We start from the raw sequence: 20579 nt of genomic DNA, 5'->3' as shown, positions 1-20579 counted from the left end.
CCGCCGGATCCCGTGCCCCGCCTCCGGTCGCCGCCCTCCGGGCCGGCGCCCCGTCCCCGCCGCCGGATCCGGCCTCCCCGGCCCGGTCCCCGACATCTCCGGCCGCCGGCGCCTCAGATCCGGCGAGATCCGCCGCCGCCTCAGAATCCGCGCCCGGGTCAGCCCTAGATCCGGAGGTGTTTTTTTTTCTTCCAAGTCCGTGAAAACTCATTTCATGTTGCATTCTTTGCCATGCCATAACTTCATGTGTGCTGCTCCGTTTGGTGTGTGTAATATATCAAAATGTTCACTGAGAGATGCTCTTAATTTCATTCCATTGTGCCATGCTTGTTTGAGTCCATCTTGATGCCATTATAATTGTTGCAAGAGTGCTATATGATGTTAATCTGCTGTCTGTTAACGGAACTTGCTGATTTGTCTTTTTCATTGCATTTTGTGTGTGCATCCTATGAGCTTCATGTCTACATGAGTTTTGAGCTACATCATGCCATCTTCATAGTGGTGCAATCCATGTATTTTTGCGAGTCTTGTAGTGAGTGCATCGAGCTCATGAAGTATGGTACTTGTTGTTACTGTTTTGCTAGGCTGAAACTGTTATACCATGATGCTATGTAAACCTTCTGCTACAAGTCATTCTATGCATAATCTGGAGATGTTCACTAAAGATGTTTTGTTATAAATGTCATGCTATATCCATCCGTGCCCATGGTTGCATTTATAACCTGCTGTAGCTTGTTGTAATCTTGCTCTCAAATTGCTAAATAATGTTTCTGTCAGCCTCTTAACATTAAGTTCAGTTTTTGCCATGTGTTTTGCTAGTGATCCATGTACTTTATGAACTTGATCTTGCCATGCTTAGCTTCATAAACATGTATTCGTACTATTGGTTACCTTCTCATGCCATGTATTGCTCTGTGGTCAGTTGTACAAGCTCACAAACATGCCTACTTATTGTTGTTCCTGCCATGTCTGAATCTGTCATATCACTTGCCATGTTTGCATGGACGCTACCATGTTTTCTCTTGATCTTTGGAATTAGTTCAGTAAGGGAGTTTTGTTCCTTGTCTTTAGTATTAGCATGCGATGCCTTTGTTTTCCATGTTAAGTTCCTGTAACATGTTGTTTGATAGCTCTAAACATTGCAACCTGATGTTATTTCTGCCAAGTCTGTAAACTGTTATTATTTTCAACCTTGCCACGTCCTTTTGAGCATTTTATACTATTTTCTGGAGATAGCTCAGTGTTCATGTTTTGTCATTCTTTACCTCTACTTCATGCCCATGCCTTTTGTTTTCACGTCGAGATGTTGTAGCATATTGTTTTGATGCTTGCTAAATGCCTAGTTGCTGTTTTGGACAGCTTGTCCTTTAAACTTGTTTCATGTGTGTGTGTTGAACCGTTGCTCCGTTTTGAGTGTGCTCTATATGAAACTTGCTTGATTCTGCATGAAGTTTCATATTATCATGTTGCATCCACGTTTTGAGAGTGTTTGCTTGATGTTTGTATGCATTTTGCATCAATGCCATGTTTAAATTGTTTTGCTCATATCTTCTAGGCCGTAGCTCCGAATTAAATGAACTTTATATGTAACTTGACTAGAATCTCGTGTAGATCATCTTGGTGCATCTTAACTTGCTGTTTAACAACTTGAACATAAGGTTTATTCAGTTCTGGACCAATTTCTAAATTTGCATATGAGGACTTATCGGAATTGTTATATGTTGTTTCCAGCCTCATTTAACCTTGCTTTGATGTGTTGTTCTTGTATGCATCATCTCTTGCCATGAGTAGCTTCATGTAGTCTTGTCTTGCATCATACTTGGTTGAGCATCATGTCACGTATATGTGTGGTGTGTTTACCATGTTGTGTCCTTTTTCTCGATAGTTCCTGTTTCATTGCGATCGTGAGGATTCGTTCGTCTACGCTTAGTTCGGCTTCATCCGTTCGTCTTCTTCATGGACTCGTTCTTCTTCCTAGCGGGATTTCAGGAGAGATGACCGCTACCCTGGATCTCACTACTATCATTGCTATGCTAGTTCCTTTGTTCTATCGCTATGTTGCGCTACCTATCACTTGCTCATCAAGCCTCCCAAATTGCCATGTCAGCCACTAACCTTTTCACCCTTCCTAGCAAACCATTGCTTGGCTATGTTACCGCTTTGCTCAGCCCCTCTTATAGCGTTGTTAGTTGCAGGTGAAGTTGAAGATTGCTCCATGGTGGACAGGATTATGTTGGGATATCACAATATCTCTTATTTAATTAATGCATCTATATACTTGGTAAAGGGTGGAAGGCTCGGTCTTATGCCTGGTGTTTTGTTCCACTCTTGCCGCCCTAGTTTCCGTCATACCAGTGTTATGTTCCTGTATTTTGCGTTCCTTATGCGGTTGGGTGATTATGGGACCCCCTTGACAGTTCGCTTTGAATAAAACTCCTCCAGCAAGGCCCAACCTTGGTTTTACCATTTGCCTCACCACCACCTATACTTTTCCCTTAGGAGTCGCGCTCCCGAGGGTCATCTTTATTTTAGACCCCCCCGGGCCAGTGCTTCTCTAAGTGTTGGTCCGAACTGAGCAGCCTGCGGGGCCACCTCGGGGAAACTTGAGGGCTGGTTTTACTTGTAGCTTGACTTATCCGATGTTGCCCTGAGAACGAGATATGTGCAGCTCCTATCGGGATTGTAGGCACATCGGGCAGCTTTGCTGGTCTTGTTTTACCATTATCGAAATGTCTTGTAAACCAGGATTCCGAGACTGATCGGGTCTTCCTGGGAGAAGGAATATCCTTCGTTGACCGTGAGAGCTTGTGATGGGCTAAGTAGGGACACCCCAGCATGGTATAAACTTTCGAGAGCCGTGCTCGCGGTTATGTGGCAGATGGGAATTTGTTAATGTTCGGTTGTAGAGAACTTGACACCAGATTCAAATTAAAATGCATCAACCGCGTGTGTAGCCGTGATGGTCTCTTTTCGGTGGAGTCCGGGAAGTGAACATGGTTTTTGGGTTATGTTTGAACGTAAGTAGTTTCAGGAGCACTTCTTGATCACTTCTAGCTTCTCGACCATTCCGTTGTTTCTCTTCTCGCTCTTATTTGCGTATGTTAGCCACCACATATGCTTAGTCGCTGCTGCAACCTCACCACTTTACCCCTTCCTTTCCCATTAAGCTTTGCTAGTCTTGATACCCATGGTAATGGGATTGCTGAGTCCTCGTGGCTCACAGATTACTACAACAGTTGCAGGTACAGGTTATGCGATGATCATGACGTGAGAGTGATGTTTGCTTGTTTTGGAGTTCTTCTTCTGCTTCTTCTTCGATCAGGGGATAGGTTCCAGGTCGGCATCCTGGGCTAGCAGGGTGGATGTCGTTTGAGTTTATGTTTGTGTTTCATCTGTAGTCGGATGGTGCTCTTATGTAAGTGATGTTGTATTCGTGTGGCATTCTATGCCTCTTGTATGTATCCCCATCTATTATGTAACGTTGATGTAATGATATCCACCTTGAAAAAGTGTCTCCAATATGCGCTTCTATCCTTGGTGGGACCTTTGAGTTCCTTTAGGATAGGGTCGCATATTGGGCGTGACAAGTTGGTATCAGAGCCTCGACCGACAATAGGAGCCCCTTGATTGTTGGTCGTTGTTGAGTCTAGAAGAAAACTGTTTTCGGAGTCTAGTTATATCAGAGAGTAGGAATTCTTTTTACTCCTCAGCCCCTTCGTCGCTCTGGTGAGGAATCTTGACGTAGGTGTTTTGAATTACTCATCTTCCCTTTCAAACTTTCTTTAGGATCACGCAGTTGGTTTTTCGATCGTTGGTTCTCAGCTCTTTTCATCCGGTGCATTTCTCGTCAAGGTGATTTGACCCTCTCTATTTTTTCCAAGTTTAATCCTCAGTTGTTTTCTTTTTCCCACCTGCCCACCCCTTTTTCATCTCGGAGCCGGAGTCCGTAATCGAGTATCCATCCTACTTGTGTGAAGCCTTTGATTTCTTTCAACCGGTGTTTTCTCTTCAAGATATTCGTCGGTTCCCCCTTCCAAGTTGCCTTTGTTTTCCTGCCCTCCCACCCTCTTCTTCCCGGAGCCTGAGTCTGTTTCGAGCATCAATTTCATTCGTGTGGAGCCTCTTCAGTCTTCCCTCAATTATTTCAACCGGTGAATTCTCGTCTCGTTCGTCATTCTTCATCTCTTTTTCTTTTCCGGTGGATTCAATTCAAGTTTTTTTCGGTGTTGATCGTATTCTTTCCCGTGGTTAAAATGTTTTCCCCTTGCTCGTTCGCCTCTCGCCAGTTTATCCTTCCGGAGTGCTCAAGTCATCTCAGGAGATTCGTCTGTGTTCGAATTAATTCGAGGTTGTCACCTCATTCAAATATTTCAATCATTCTGGTGCATCATCTACCTCTTCAACAACCCTTTCCAACGGTGTTTTCTTTTAGTGGGCCCTAACCCATAGGTCTTTTCACAGGATCTTACCTGACTCTTCTAATTCCCTCGGAGTTATTCTCAATTCTTTTCAAGTGTGACGTAAGAATGGATCCCATCAGTCAGATGCCTTTCCAAGATCGATTTCAAATAATTTTCATTGTTGCCTCAACCTCTTTGCTTTTCGTTCTCCCGGAGTGCCTTAACAAATTTTGGTGGTGTTTCTCGTCGTCATTTGAAGACCGAAGAAGAGTTTTTCCTCTAAAGCTTGTCCATTCTCTAGAAGTTTCGTGGTTCTAGCTTCATGTTATCCTCTTGTATTATTCCATTTGTCAGATATTCCTTTTCTTACCCATTCAGAGTATGTCAGAAGTTGTTTTCCCGTTTCTTTTCACCAGAGGACATCGTTCAAGAAGAATTTTTCGTCCTCACATTTCAGCTACAGTTATCCGATTATCCCAGTGCTTCGTTCAAGTGTTCTTTAATCAACTCATGATATCTTTGTTCTTTCGCATCTAAATCCCCTCTAGCTTATTGGTTCTTCTAATTCTTCCCAGTGATTCATACTCTTTAATCAGTCATTTTCAAATTTTTACGGTGGTTTGTTCAAGATTCTTTTTCTTTGATTACCATATCAATTCATTCGTTCTTTCCAATCCTACCGGTGGTTCATGAAGACTCTCTCAAGTTTTGTGCTATACCCCCCTTAATCCTTTTCAAGAAGAATAAGTAGTATGCAAAATCCATGGCTTGTCATCAATTCAATTTGATGAAGGATAAGCATACAATAAATCTTATTCTTATTTCATCCAAGTGATTAATCCCTTCCTTCGGAGTTTGTTCATGAGGAATAAATTCTAGTTCCAAGTGTTTTCATATTTTCTTTTTCGGAGTTCAAATTTCCTCGGTCATTTTGTTGGAACATCCATCTAAGTCACTGCAAGCTTTAATCTTATTCTTTCATCCTTCATTCTATCTCATCATCCTTTTTTGTCACCGGAGTTCTTCATGGTGGTTCTTCATGATTTAATTCATTCTTCAAGAGTTCATCAAGATTCTTGTTGGTGGAGTTCAAGTATCTTTTCTTCTTGCGTCTCGAAGTGCAATTAATTCTCCGTTTTCTCCTGAAGTGAAGTTTTGCATTTCTTCATTCTTCTCAGCTATTCAAACTTTTGGTTGTGGTATAATTTCACCTTAAGTTTTGAGTTGTTTTTGATAAGTCCACAACAAGCTTATTCTTTCGTTGTTGATTTTCTCAACAACCTCGTTCAATCCATGCAATCCTTCTAAGTTCTTTTCATTCAATTCTTTCCATTCTTCCGGAGGCATTGCATTGTTCATCTCACCAAGTGCCATCTCATTGGGTGAAGTTCATGTTCTAATCCTTCCATTTTCAGTCGGAGTGTTGCCGAAATTCTTTTATTCATTCCTTTTCTATCTTGTTCTAACCGGAGTGGTTTCAGAGTCTATCTTGTTTCCATGAGCAGTTGATTCTCATCATATTCGCCGTTCATCTTTTCTAACCGAGTGCTCTCGACTTTGTTCATCTTCTCTCTTGCGTTCTTACTTCACCTCTTCCTCTTTCTCTTCCGCCTCGTTCCTAAGATCTCAGGACGAGATCTCTTGTTAGTGGAGGAGAGTTGTAATGCCCCGGATCCGATGCGCTAGGTGTCTTCCAGTCATTCGTCATTGTTGCCATGTCATTTGCTTATGTGTTGCATTTTGCCATGTCATCATCTGCATTTCATCTGCATGTTTGTTAAAACTTGCATCTGTTTGGGTTCCCCCGGTTCTCTCTGTTGTCCGTTCGGAGTCCAGACCTCTCGTGTGCGCCCGTCACCCCTCTCAGACCTTGTTTCGTGAGCGGGAGAAAAACGTTCTCGGAATGGACCGAGATTTGCTGGGTGGCCTTGGTATAGCACCGGTAGACCGCCCGTCAAATTTCGTTCCATTTGGAGGTCGTTTGATGCCCCAATGGTTAATCGCGTAGCCGAAACCCCTCTCTATTCGCAGCCCAGCCCCTCTTCACCACATCCTATGAGCCCATCCAAACCCCCTCCATGCTCTCGCTCGTTCGATCACGATCGTGTGGGCGAAAACCGCACCTCATTTGGACTCCCCTAGCTCCCTCTACCTATAAATAGGCCTTCCCCCGTCCAAATCTCGGATGAAATAGACCCCAAACCCTAGCTCCTTCCACCTCGCGCCACCGGACAGAATTCCCCGCCGCCGAACTTCCTCACGCTGCCGTCCCGGGCCAATCCCACCTCGCCACATGTTCCCTGCCGCCTCTCTCCTCCACGCCCCGCCGCCAGGCCCGCCGGGCCCGGGATGGGCCCTCCTGAGCCCATTTGGCCGCGCCCCACTCTGCGTCTCCCCACCGCCCGAGCGCTCGCGCCACCACGCGCCTTGCCTCCGCCGCCCGACTCGCCTTCTCACCGACGTCGCGCCGCCCATCGCCGCCCGGTGGCCGCGGATCCCACGCCCGCCGCCGGATCCCGTGCCCCGCCGCCGGTCGCCGCTCTTCGCGCTGGCGCACCGTCCCCGCCGCCTTCCGGCCACGCCGCCGCCGGATCCGGCCTCCCCGGCCCCGTCCCCGACATCTCCGGCTGCCGGCGCCTCAGATCCGGCGAGATCCGCCGCCGCCTCGGAATCCGCGCCCGGGTCAACCCTAGATCCGGAGGTGTTTTATTCTCTTCCAAGTCCCTGAAAACTTATTTCATGTTGCATTCTTCACCATGCCATAGCTTCATGTGTGCTGCTCCGTTTTGTGCGTGTAATATGCCAAAATGGTCACTGAGAGATTCTCTTCATTTCATTCCATTGTGCCATGCTTGTTTGAGTCCATATTGAGGCCAATATCATTGTTGCAAGAGTGCTATATGATGTTAATCTGCTGTCTGTTAATAGAACTTGCTGTTTTGTCTTTTTCATGCATTTTGTGTGTGCATCCTATGAGCTTGATGTCTACATGAGTTTTGAGATACAACATGCCATCTTCACAGTGGTGCAATCCATGTATTTTTGTGAGTCTTGTAGTGAGTGCATCGAGCTCGTAAAGTAGGGTACTTGCTGTTACTGTTTTCCTAGGCTGAAACTGTTATACCATGATGCTATGTAAACCTGCTTCTACAGGTCATTTTATGCATAATCTGGAGATGTTCACTAAGGATGTTTTGTTATACATGTCATTTTATATCAATCCATGCCCATGGTTGCATTTATAGCCTGGTGTAGCTTATTGTAATCTTGCTCTCAATTTGCTAAATAATGTTTCTGTCAGCCTGTTAACATTAAGTTCATTTTCTGCCATGTGTTTTGCTAGTGATCCATATACACTATGAACTTTCTCTTGCCATTATTAGCTTCATAAACATGTCTTATTACTGTTGGTTACCTTTTCATGCCATGTATTTCTCTGTGGTGAGTTGTACAATCTCACCAACATGCCTACTTATTGTTGTTCCTGCCATGTCTGAATCTGTCATATCACTTGCCATGTTTGCATGGATGCTACAATGTTTTATGTTGATCTTTGGAATTAGTTTAGTAAGGGAGTTTTGTTCTTTGTCTTAACTAGTATCATGCCATGCATTTGTTTGCCATGTTAAGTTCCTGTAACATATTGTTTGATAGCTCTAAACATTGCAACCTGATGTTATTTCTGCTAAGTTTGTAAACTGTTATTATTTGCAACATTGCCATGTCCTTTTGAGCATGTTATAATGTTTTCTGGTGATAGCTCAGTGTTCATGTTTTGTTATGCTTTACCTGTACTTCATGACCATGCCTTTTGTTTTCACGTTGAGATGTTGTAGCATATTGTTTTGATGCTTGCTATATGCCTAGTTGTTGTTTTGGACAGCTTGTCCTTTAAACTTGTTTCATGTGTATGTGTTGAACCGTTGCTCCGTTTTGAGTGTGCTCTATATGAAACTTGCTTGATTTTGCATTAAGTTTCATACTATCATGTTGCATCCACGTTTTGAGAGTGTTTGCTTGATGTTTGTATGCATTTTGTATCAATGCCATGTTTAACTTGTTTTGCTCATATCTTCTAGGCCAGAGCTCCGAACTAAATGAACTTTATATGTAACTTGACTAGAATCTCGTGTAGATCATCTTGGTGCATCTTAACTTGCTGTTTAACAACTTGAACATAAGGTTTATTCAGTTTTGGACCAATTTCTAAATTTGCATATGAGGACTTACCGGAATTGTTATATGTTGTTTCCAGCCTCATTTAACCTTGCTTTGATGTGTTGTTCTTGTATGCATCATCTCTTGCCATGAGTAGCTTCATGTAGTCTTGTCTTGCATCATACTTGGTTGAGCATCATGTCACGTATATGTGTGGTGTGTTTACCATGTTGTGTCCTTTTTCTCGATAGTTCCTGTTTCATTGCGATCGTGAGGATTCGTTCGTCTACGCTTAGTTCGGCTTCATCCGTTCGTCTTCTTCATGGACTCGTTCTTCTTCCTAGCGGGATTTCAGGAGAGATGACCGCTACCCTGGATCTTGTTGGTTTTCGTAGTAATTTCAAAATTTTCCTACGCGCACACAGGATCATGTGATGCATAGCAACGAGAGGAGAGTGTTGTCTACGTACCCAACGCAGACCGACTGCAGAAGCGATGACACGACGTAGAGGAAGTAGTCGTACGTCTTCACGATCCAACCGATCAAGCACCGAAACTACGGCACCTTCGAGTTCGAGCACACGTTCAGCTCGATGACGATCCCCGGACTCCGATCCAGCAAAGTGTCGGGGAAGAGTTTCGTCAGCACGACGGCGTGGTGACGATCTTGATGAACTACAGCAGCAGGGCTTCGCCTAAACTCCGCTACAGTATTATCGAGGAATATGGTGGCAGGGGGCACCGCACACGGCTAAGGAATCGATCACGTGGATCAACTTGTGTCAACTTGTGTGTTTAGAGGTGCCCCTGCCTCCGTATATAAAGGAGCCAAGGGGGGAGGAGGCGCCGCCAGGAGGAGGTGGCGCAGGAGGAGTCCTACTCCTACCGGGAGTAGGACTCCCCCCCAATCCTATTCCAACTAGGATTCCCAAGGGGGAAAGAGGGAGAGGGGTGGCCGGCCACCTCTCCTAGTCCTACTAGGACTAGGGGAAGGGGGGAGGCGCGCAGCCCCCTTGGGCTGCCCCTTTCTCCTTTCCACTAAGGCCCATGATGGCCCATATGGCTCCCGGGGGGTTCCGGTAACCTCCCGGTAACCCGGTAAAATCCCGATTTCACCCGGAACACTTCCGATGTCCAAACATAGACTTCCAATATATCAATCTTTATGTCTCGACCATTTCGAGACTCCTCGTCATGTCCGTGATCACATCCGGGACTCCGAACAACCTTCGGTACATCAAAATGCATAAACTCATAATATAACTGTCATCGTAACCTTAAGCGTGCGGACCTTACGGGTTCGAGAACAATGTAGACATGACCGAGACACGTCTCCGGTCAATAACCAATAGCGGGACCTGGATGCCCATATTGGCTCCTACATATTCTACGAAGATCTTTATCGGTCAGACCGCATAACAACATACGTTGTTCCCTTTGTCATCGGTATGTTACTTGCCCGAGATTCGATCGTCGGTATCCAATACCTAGTTCAATCTCGTTACCGGCAAGTCTCTTTACTCGTTCCGTAATACATCATCTCACAACTAACATATTAGTTGTAATGCTTGCAAGGCTTATGTGATGTGTATTACCGAGAGGGCCCAGAGATACCTCTCCGACAATCGGAGTGACAAATCCTAATCTCGAAATACGCCAACCCAACATCGACCATTGGAGACACCTGTAGTACTCCTTTATAATCACCCAATTACGTTGTGACGTTTGGTAGCACCCAAAGTGTTCCTTCGGCAAACGGGAGTTGCATAATCTCATAGTCATAGGAACATGTATAAGTCATGAAGAAAGCAATAGCAACATAATAAACGGTCAGGTGCTAAGCTAATGGAATGGGTCATGTCAATCAGATCATTCAACTAATGATGTGACCTCGTTAATCAAATAACAACTCATTGTTCATGGTCAGGAAACATAACCATCTTTGATTAACGAGCTAGTCAAGTAGAGGCATACTAGTGACACTCTGTTTGTCTATGTATTCACACATGTATTATGTTTCCGGTTAATACAATTCTAGCATGAATAATAAACATTTATCATGATATAAGGAAATAAATAATAACTTTATTATTGCCTCTAGGGCATATTTCCTTCAGTCTCCCACTTGCACTAGAGTCAATAATCTAGTTCACATCGCCATGTGATTTAACAGCAATAGTTCACATCACCATGTGATTAACACCCATAGTTCACATCGCTATGTGACTAACACCCAAAGTGTTTACTAGATTCAGTAATCTAGTTCACATCGCTATGTGATTAACACCCAAGGAGTACTAAGGTGTGATCATGTTTTGCTTGTGAGAGAATCTTAGTCAACGGGTATGTCATATACAGATCCGTAAGTATTTTGCGAATTCTATGTCTACAATGCTCTGCACGGAGCTACTCTAGCTAATTGCTCCCACTTTCAATATGTATCTAGATCAAGACTTAGAGTCATCTAGATTAGTGTCAAACTTGCATCGGCGTAACCTTTTACGACGAACCTTTTTCCATAATCGAGAAACATATCCTTATTCCACTAAGGACAATTTTGACCGCTCTCCAGTGATCTACTCCTAGATCACTATTGTACTCCCTTGCCAAACTCAGTGGTATGGCATACAATAGATCTGGTATACAGCATGGCATACTTTATAGAACCTATGACTGAGGCATAGGGAATGACTTTCATTCTCTTTCTATTTTCTGCCGTGGTCGGGCTTTGAGTCTTACTCAACTTAACACCTTGCAACACAGGCAAGAACTCTTTCTTTGACTGTTCCATTTTGAACTATTTCAAAAATTTATCAAGGTATGTATTCATTGAAAAAAATCTTATCAAGCGTCTTCATCTATCTATATAGATCTTGATGCTCAATGTGTAAGCAGCTTCACCAAGGTCTTTCTTTGAAAAACTTTTATTCAAGTATCCTTTCATGCTTTGCAGAATAATTCTACATTATTTCCGATCAACAATATGTCATTCACATATACTTATCAGAAATGTTGTAGTGCTCCCACTCACTTTCTTGTAAATACAGGCTTCACTGTAAGTCTGTACAATAACTATATGCTTTGATCAACTTATCAAAGCGTATATTCCAACTCCGAGATTCTTGCACCAGTCCATAAATGGATCGCTGGAGCTTGCACACTTTGTTAGCTCCCTTTGGATCGACAAAACCTTCCGGTTGCATCATATACAACTCTTCTTCCAGAAATCCATTCAGGAATGCAGTTTTGACATCCATCTGCCAAATTTCATAATCATAAAATGCGGCAATTGCTAACATGATTCAGACAGATTTTTAAGCATCGATACGAGTAAGAAAATCTCATCGTATTCAACACCTTGAACTTTGTCAAAAACCTTTTTCGACAAGTCTAGCTTTGTAGATAGTAACACTACTATCAACGTCCGTCTTCCTCTTGAAGATCCATTTATTCTTAATGACTCACCGATCATCGGGCAAGTCAATCAAAGTCTACACTTTGTTCTCATACATGGATCATATCTCAGATTTCATGGCCTCAAGCCATTTCGTGGAATCTGGGCTCATCATTGCTTCCTCATAGTTCGTAGGTTCATCATGGTCTAGTAACATGACTTCCAGAACATGATTACCGTACCACTCTGGTGCGGATCTTACTCTGGAAGACCTACGAGGTTTGGTAGTAACTTGATCTGAAGTTTGATGATCATCATCATTAACTTCCTCACTTATTGGTGTAGGAATCACTGGAACTGATTTGTATGATGAACTACTTTCCAATAAGGGAGAAGGTATAATTACCTCATCAAGTTCTACTCTCCTCCCACTCACTTCTTTCGAGAGAAACTCCTTCTCTGGAAAGGATCCATTTTAGCAACGAATGTCTTGCCTTCGGATCTGTGATAGAAGGTGTACCCAACAATTTCCTTTGGGTATGAAGACGCACTTCTCCGATTTGGGTTCGAGCTTATCAGGATGAAACCTTTTTCACATAAGCATCGCAGCCCCAAACTTTAAGAAACAACAGGTTAGGTTTACTGCTAAACCATAGTTCATACAGTGTCGTCTCAACGGATTTAGATGGTGCCCTATTTTAAAACGTGAATGCAGCTGTCTCTAATGCATAACCCCAAAACGATAGTGGTAAAGAGATATCATAGATCGCACCATATCAAATAAAGTGCGGTTACGACGTTCGGACACACCATAACGATGTAGTGTTCCAGGTGGCGTGAGCTGTGAAACTATTCCACATTGTTTTAATTGAAGACCAAACTCGTAACTCAAATATTTGTCTCCGCGATCAGATCGCAGAAACTTTATTTTCTTTGTTACGATGATTTTTCCACTTCACTCTGAAATTCTTTGAACCTTTCAACTATTTCAGACTTATGTTTCATCAAGTAGATATACCCATATCTGCTCAAATCATCTTGTGAAGGTCAGAAAACAACGATGCTTGCCACGAGCAACAGCACTCATTGGATCGCATACATCGGTATGTATTATTTCCAACAAGTCAGTAACTCGTTCCATTGTTCCGAAGAACGGAGTTTTAGTCATCTTGCCCAAAAGGCACGGTTCGCAAGCATCAAATGATTCATAACCAAGTGATTCCGAAAATCCATCTTTATGGAGTTTCTTCATGCGCTTTACACCGATATGACCCAAACGGCAGTGCCACAAATAAGTTGCACTATCATTATTAACTTTGCATCTTTTGGCATCAATATTATGAATATGTGTATCACTACGATCGAGATCCAATGAACCATTTTCATTGGGTGTGTAACCATATAAGGTTTTATTCATGTAAATAGAACAACAGTTTATTCTCTTACTTAAATGAATAACCGTATTGCAATAAACATGATCAAATCATATTCATGCTCAACGCAAACACCAAATAACATTTATTTAGGTTCAACACTAATCCCGAAAGAATAGGGAGTGTGCGATGATGATCATATCAATCTTGAAACTACTTTCAACACACATCATCACTTCACCCTTAACTACTTTCTGTTTATTCTGCAACTCCCGTTTCGAGTTACTACTCTTAGCAACTGAACCAGTACCAAATACCGAGGGGTTGCTATAAACACTAGTAAAGCACACATCAAACACCTGTATATCAAATATACCCTTTTTCACTTTGCCATCCTTCTTATCCACCAAATATTTAGGGTAGTTCTGCTTCCAGTGACCATTTCCTTTGCAGTGTAAGCACTCAGTTTCAGGCTTTGGTTCAGCTTTGGGCTTCTTCGTGGGAGTGACAACTTGCTTGTCAATCTACTTGAAGTTCCCCTTTCTTTCCCTTTGCCCTTTTCTTGAAACTAGTGATCTTGTCAACCATCAACACTTGATGCTCTTTCTTGATTTCTACCTTCGTTGATTTCAACATCACGAAGAGCTCGGGAATCATTTTCATCATCCCTTGCATACTATAGTTCATCACGAAGTTCTACTAACTTGGTGATGGTGACTAGAGAATTCTGTCAATTACTATCTTATCTGGAAGATTAACTCCCACTTGATTCAAGCGATTGAAGTACCCAGACAATCTGAGCACATGCTCACTAGTTGAGCGATTCTCCTCCATCTTTTAGCTATAGAACTTGTTGGAGACTTCATATCTCTCAACTCGGGTATTTGCTTGAAATATTAACTTCAACTCCTGGAACATCTCATATGGTCCATGACGTTCAAAACGTCTTTGAAGTCCCGATTCTAAGCCGTTAAGCATGGTGCACTAAACTATCAAGTAGTCATCATATTGAGCTAGCCAGACGTTCATAACTTCTGCATCTGCTCCTGCAATAGGTCTGTCACCTAGCGGTGCATTAAGGACATAATTCTTCTGTGCAGCAATGAGGATTTAACCTCAGATCACGGATCAAATCCGCAACATTGCTACTAACATTTTTCAACACAATTTTCTCTAGGAACATATCAAAATAAACACAGGGAAGCAACAACGCGAGCTATTGATCTACAACATGATTTGCAAAATACTACCAGGACTAAGTTCATGATAAATTTAAGTTCAATTTAATCATATTACTTAAGAACTCCCACTTAGATAGACATCCCTCTAATCCTCTAAGTGATCACGTGATCCAAATCAACTAAACCATGTCCGATCATCACGTGAGATGGAGTAGTTTCATCGGTGAACATCATTATGTTGATCATATCTACTATATGATTCACGCTCGACCTTTCGGTCTCCGTGTTCCGAGGCCATATCTGCATATGCTAGGCTCGTCAAGTTTAACCTGAGTATTCTGCGTGTGCAAAAGCTGGCTTGCACCCGTTGTAGATGGACATAGAGCTTATCACACCCGATCATCACGTGGTGTCTGGGCACGACGAACTTTGGCAACGGTGCATACTCAGGGAGAACACTTCTTGATAATTTAGTGAGAGATCATCTTATAATGCTACCGTCAATCAAAGCAAGATAAGATGCATAAAAGGATAAACATCACATGCAATCAATATAAGTGATATGATATGGCCATCATCATCTTGTGCTTGTGATCTCCATCTCCGAAGCACCGTCATGATCACCATCGTCACCGGCGCGACACCTTGATCTCCATCGTAGCATCGTTGTCGTCTCGCCAATCTTATGCTTCCACGACTATCACTACCGTAGTAATAAAGTAAAGCATTACATCGCGATTGCATTGCATACATTAAAGCGACAACCATATGGCTCCTGCCAGTTGCCGATAACTTGGTTACAAAACATGATCATCTCATACAATAAAATTCAGCATCATGCCTTGACCATATCACATCACAACATGCCCTGCAAAAACAAGTTAGACGTCCTCTACTTTGTTGTTGCAATTTTTTACGTGGCTGCTACGGGCTTAAGTAAGAACCAATCTCACATACGCATCAAAACCACAACGATAGTTTGTCAAATAGACTCCGTTTTAACCTTCGCAAGGACCGGGCGTAGCCATACTTGGTTCAACTAAAGTTGGAGAGACAGTCGCCCGCAAGCCATCTCTGTGCAAAGCACGTTGAGGGAACCGGTCTCGCGTAAGCGTACGCGTAAGGTTGGTCTGGGTCGTCTCGTCCAACAATACCGCCGAACCAAAATATGACATGCTGGTAGGCAGTATGACTTGTATCGTCCACAACTCACTTGTGTTCTACTCGTGCATATAACATCAACATCAATAACCAGGCTCGGATGCCACTGTTGGTTTTCGTAGTAATTTCAAAATTTTCCTACGCGCACACAGGATCATGTGATGCATAGCAATGAGAGGAGAGTGTTGTCTACGTACCCAACGCAGACCGACTGCGGAAGCGATGACACGACGTAGAGGAAGTAGTCGTACGTCTTCACGATCCAACCGATCAAGCACCGAAACTACGGCACCTCCGAGTTCGAGCACACGTTCAGCTCGATGACGATCCCCGGACTCCGATCCAGCAAAGTGTCGGGGAAGAGTTTCGTCAGCACGACGGCGTGGTGACGATCTTGATGAACTACAGCAGCAGGGCTTCGCCTAAACTCCGCTACAGTATTATCGAGGAATATGGTGGCAGGGGGCACCGCACACGGCTAAGGAATCGATCACGTGGATCAACTTGTGTCAACTTGTGTGTTTAGAGGTGTCCCTGCCTCCGTATATAAAGGAGCCAAGGGGGGGAGGAGGCGCCGGCCAGGAGGAGGTGGCGCAGGAGGAGTCCTACTCCTACCGGGAGTAGGACTCCCCCCCAATCCTATTCCAACTAGGATTCCCAAGGGGGAAAGAGGGAGAGGGGTGGCCGGCCACCTCTCCTAGTCCTAATAGGACTAGGGGAAGGGGGGAGGCGCGCAGCCCCCTTGGGCTGCCCCTTTCTCCTTTCCACTAAGGCCCATGATGGCCCATATGGCTCCCGGGGGGTTCCGGTAACCTCCCGGTAACCCGGTAAAATCCCGATTTCACCCGGAACACTTCCGATGTCCAAACATAGACTTCCAATATATCAATCTTTATGTCTCGACCATTTCGAGACTCCTCGTCATGTCCGTGATCACATTCGGGACTCCGAACAACCTTCGGTACATCAAAATGCATAAACTCATAATATAACTGTCATCGTAACCTTAAGCGTGCGGACCCTACGGGTTCGAGAACAATGTAGACATGACCGAGACACGTCTCTGGTCAATAACCAATAGCGGGACCTGGATGCCCATATTGGCTCCTACATATTCTACGAAGATCTTTATCGGTCAGACCGCATAACAACATACGTTGTTCCCTTTGTCATCGGTATGTTACTTGCCCGAGATTCGATCGTCGGTATCCAATAACTAGTTCAATCTCGTTACTGGCAAGTCTCTTTACTCGTTCCGTAATACATCATCTCACAACTAACATATTAGTTGCAGTGCTTGCAAGGCTTATGTGATGTGCATTACCGAGAGGGCCCAGAGATACCTCTCCGACAATCGGAGTGACAAATCCTAATCTCGAAATACGCCAACCCAACATCTACCTTTGGAGACACCTGTAATGCTCCTTTATAATCACCCAGTTACGTTGTGACGTTTGGTAGCACCCAAAGTGTTCCTCCAGCAAACGGGAGTTGCATAATCTCATAGTCATAGGAACATGTATAAGTCATGAAGAAAGCAATAGCAACATACTAAACGATCAGGTGCTAAGCTAATGGAATGGGTCATGTCAATCAGATCATTCAACTAATGATGTGACCTCGTTAATCAAATAACAACTCATTGTTCATGGTCAGGAAACATAACCATCTTTGATTAACGAGCTAGTCAAGTAGAGGCATACTAGTGACACTCTGTTTGTCTATGTATTCACACATGTATTATGTTTCCGGTTAATACAATTCTAGCATGAATAATAAACATTTATCATGATATAAGGAAATAAATAATAACTTTATTATTGCCTCTAGGGCATATTTCCTTCAGATCTCACTACTATCATTGCTATGCTAGTTCCTTTGTTCTATCGCTATGTTGCGCTACCTATCACTTGCTCATCAAGCCTCCCAAATTGCCATGTCAGCCTCTAACCTTTTCACCCTTCCTAGCAAACCATTGCTTGGCTATGTTACCGCTTTGCTCAGCCCCTCTTATAGCATTGTTAGTTGCAGGTGAAGTTGAAGATTGCTCCATGGTGGACAGGATTATGTTGGGATATCACAATATCTCTTATTTAATTAATGCATCTATATACTTGGTAAAGGGTGGAAGGCTCGGTCTTATGCCTGGTGTTTTGTTCCACTCTTGCCGCCCTAGTTTCCGTCATACCAGTGTTATGTTCCTGTATTTTGCGTTCCTTATGCGGTTGGGTGATTATGGGACCCCCTTGACAGTTCGCTTTGAATAAAACTCCTCCAGCAAGGCCCAACCTTGGTTTTACCATTTGCCTCACCACCACCTATACTTTTCCCTTAGGAGTCGCGCTCCCGAGGGTCATCTTTATTTTAGACCCCCCCGGGCCAGTGCTTCTCTAAGTGTTGGTCCGAACTGAGCAGCCTGCGGGGCCACCTCGGGGAAACTTGAGGGCTGGTTTTACTTGTAGCTTGACTTATCCGGTGTTGCCCTGAGAACGAGATATGTGCAGCTCCTATCGGGATTGTAGGCACATCGGGCAGCTTTGCTGGTCTTGTTTTACCATTATTGAAATGTCTTGTAAACCAGGATTCCGAGACTGATCGGGTCTTCCTGGGAGAAGGAATATCCTTCGTTGACCGTGAGAGCTTGTGATGGGCTAAGTAGGGACACCCCAGCATGGTATAAACTTTCGAGAGCCGTGCTCGCGGTTATGGGGCAGATGGGAATTTGTTAATGTTCGGTTGTAGAGAACTTGACACCAGATTCGAATTAAAACGCATCAACCGCGTGTGTAGCCGTGATGGTCTCTTTTCGGTGGAGTCCGGGAAGTGAACATGGTTTTTGGGTTATGTTTGAACGTAAGTAGTTTCAGGATCACTTCTTGATCACTTCTAGCTTCTCGACCGTTCCGTTGTTTCTCTTCTCGCTCTTATTTGTGTATGTTAGCCACCATATATGCTTAGTCGCTGCTGCAACCTGACCACTTTACCCCTTCCTTTCCCATTAAGCTTTGCTAGTCTTGATACCCATGGTAATGGGATTGCTGAGTCCTCGTGGCTCACAGATTACTACAACAACAGTTGCAGGTACAGGTTATGCGATGATCATGACGTGAGAGTGATGTTTGCTTGTTTTGGAGTTCTTCTTCTGCTTCTTCTTCGATCAGGGGATAGGTTCCAGGCCGGCATCCTGGGCTAGCAGGGTGGATGTCGTTTGAGTTTATGTTTGTGTTTCATCTGTAGTCGGATGGTGCTCTTATGTAAGTGATGTTGTATTCGTGTGGCATTCTATGCCTCTTGTATGTATCCCCATCTATTAGGTAATGTTGATGTAATGATATCCACCTTGCAAAAGCGTCTCCAATATGCGCTTCTATCCTTGGTGGGACCTTCGAGTTCCTTTAGGATAGAGTCGCATATTGGGCGTGATAGGGTCGTGCTGCTGTAGCCATTGGGCTAGAGTGAACAATGAGGTTTTCGCCTTTTCTCTTTCTCCTTTTCTGATTTGTAAAAATGTTAGGCCACAAAAAGACTTTTCTAAAATATGAAATTGTACCACATAATTACTTTGCAATATTTGGCACTGCCATAAAAAGGTTTTGCGGCAAGATAATTTCATTTAAATTTTATATAAATGAAAATAGATTAATGGGGCTGTTTTGGGCACTATTTTAAATCCTAAGGGCATTTTGGGAATATAGGTGATGTTGTTTCCCTCAACATAATTACTTCGGAATTATTTGCAAAATTATGAACTATTTTGTTTGCATTTTTGAAGCTACAAATTTTGACTTAAAATTTAACTTGTATCTGAGTTTGGTTTGAAACAAAGTGAGGATTAGACTCTTAATTGTGATGACATGGCATCATTAGGCATGAGCATACTATAGCATGATTCTCGGGGTGTTACAAATCTCATCCACTACAAGAAATCTCGTCTCGATATTTAAGAGGTGCAGTAAGGGAAAAGAGTTGGTTGCGAAATTCTAACAAGTCTTCTTGTTCTTGGCTGCTCTTCTAAAAGAAGGTGGTCAATTTCATTGATGTCTTCATTTCTCTGATTCACGGCATCGTGATGAAGTCGTCATCCTTTCTTCAGAAACTCCATCGTACTTACAAAAATGATAAGGGGAAACTTTGGAAGAACGGATCTCTACAAGGTTGATTAACTGATAGATAACTCAGGGAATGTGGTAGAAAGTAACTCTCGAATTGATCTTAAGAAAACATCGAGAGCAAAATAAGAAGGTACCATAAGAAGTTTCGAGCAGGCAGGCAATTGCTTGATGCCTAATCAAAAGGTGAAAGGTGTTCAGAGCAATGAAAAGAAATATTGTGCTACGAAGCCAAGTGCAAAGGATACTTCAGAATCAAGGTTGTAAAGGAGAGTCAGGTTTCGATATTGTGGAACTGTGGGTTATGGGCCCACCATGTGGGTTAAAAGTAGAAAGGGCACTGACATCTTGCATGGTCATGATAGGAAGGCATGTCAGAGGATAGCCTGTCAGTTATGTTGGCAAGAACATTGGTACCAAGGGCGAGGGACGAAGAGAACCATTTTCCTGCTCGTTGAAACGAGGCGGACCAATAGGCAAATTTCACGTCCATCGGTGGTTACCGGAATGTCATCAATAATAGTAACATGGTCTTACTGACAGAGTTGTACACCGAGGTGTTTACATAAACAGGGAATTATCGTTGCTCAGATAAGTTAGATTACAAGAAAGGTTAAACAAAACAATGAAAAGGAAAATATGATTAGTATATTAACCATACCTACAGAAAGGAAGATGTATTTATACCTGAGTATCAATAGTATAACTTTTGCAAGGAAAGGCAGAGCATGATATACATGACAAGGCTCCAAGTATGAAACCATTAAGACAAAGGGGCAAGGAATTTATGAGGTTTACCCATA

This window comes from Triticum dicoccoides, chromosome 2B, assembly GCF_002162155.2.
Source record: "Triticum dicoccoides isolate Atlit2015 ecotype Zavitan chromosome 2B, WEW_v2.0, whole genome shotgun sequence".
Lineage (NCBI taxonomy): Eukaryota > Viridiplantae > Streptophyta > Magnoliopsida > Poales > Poaceae > Triticum > Triticum dicoccoides.
The sequence above is the reverse complement of the archived record's forward strand: the minus strand, read 5'-3'. Positions refer to the sequence as shown.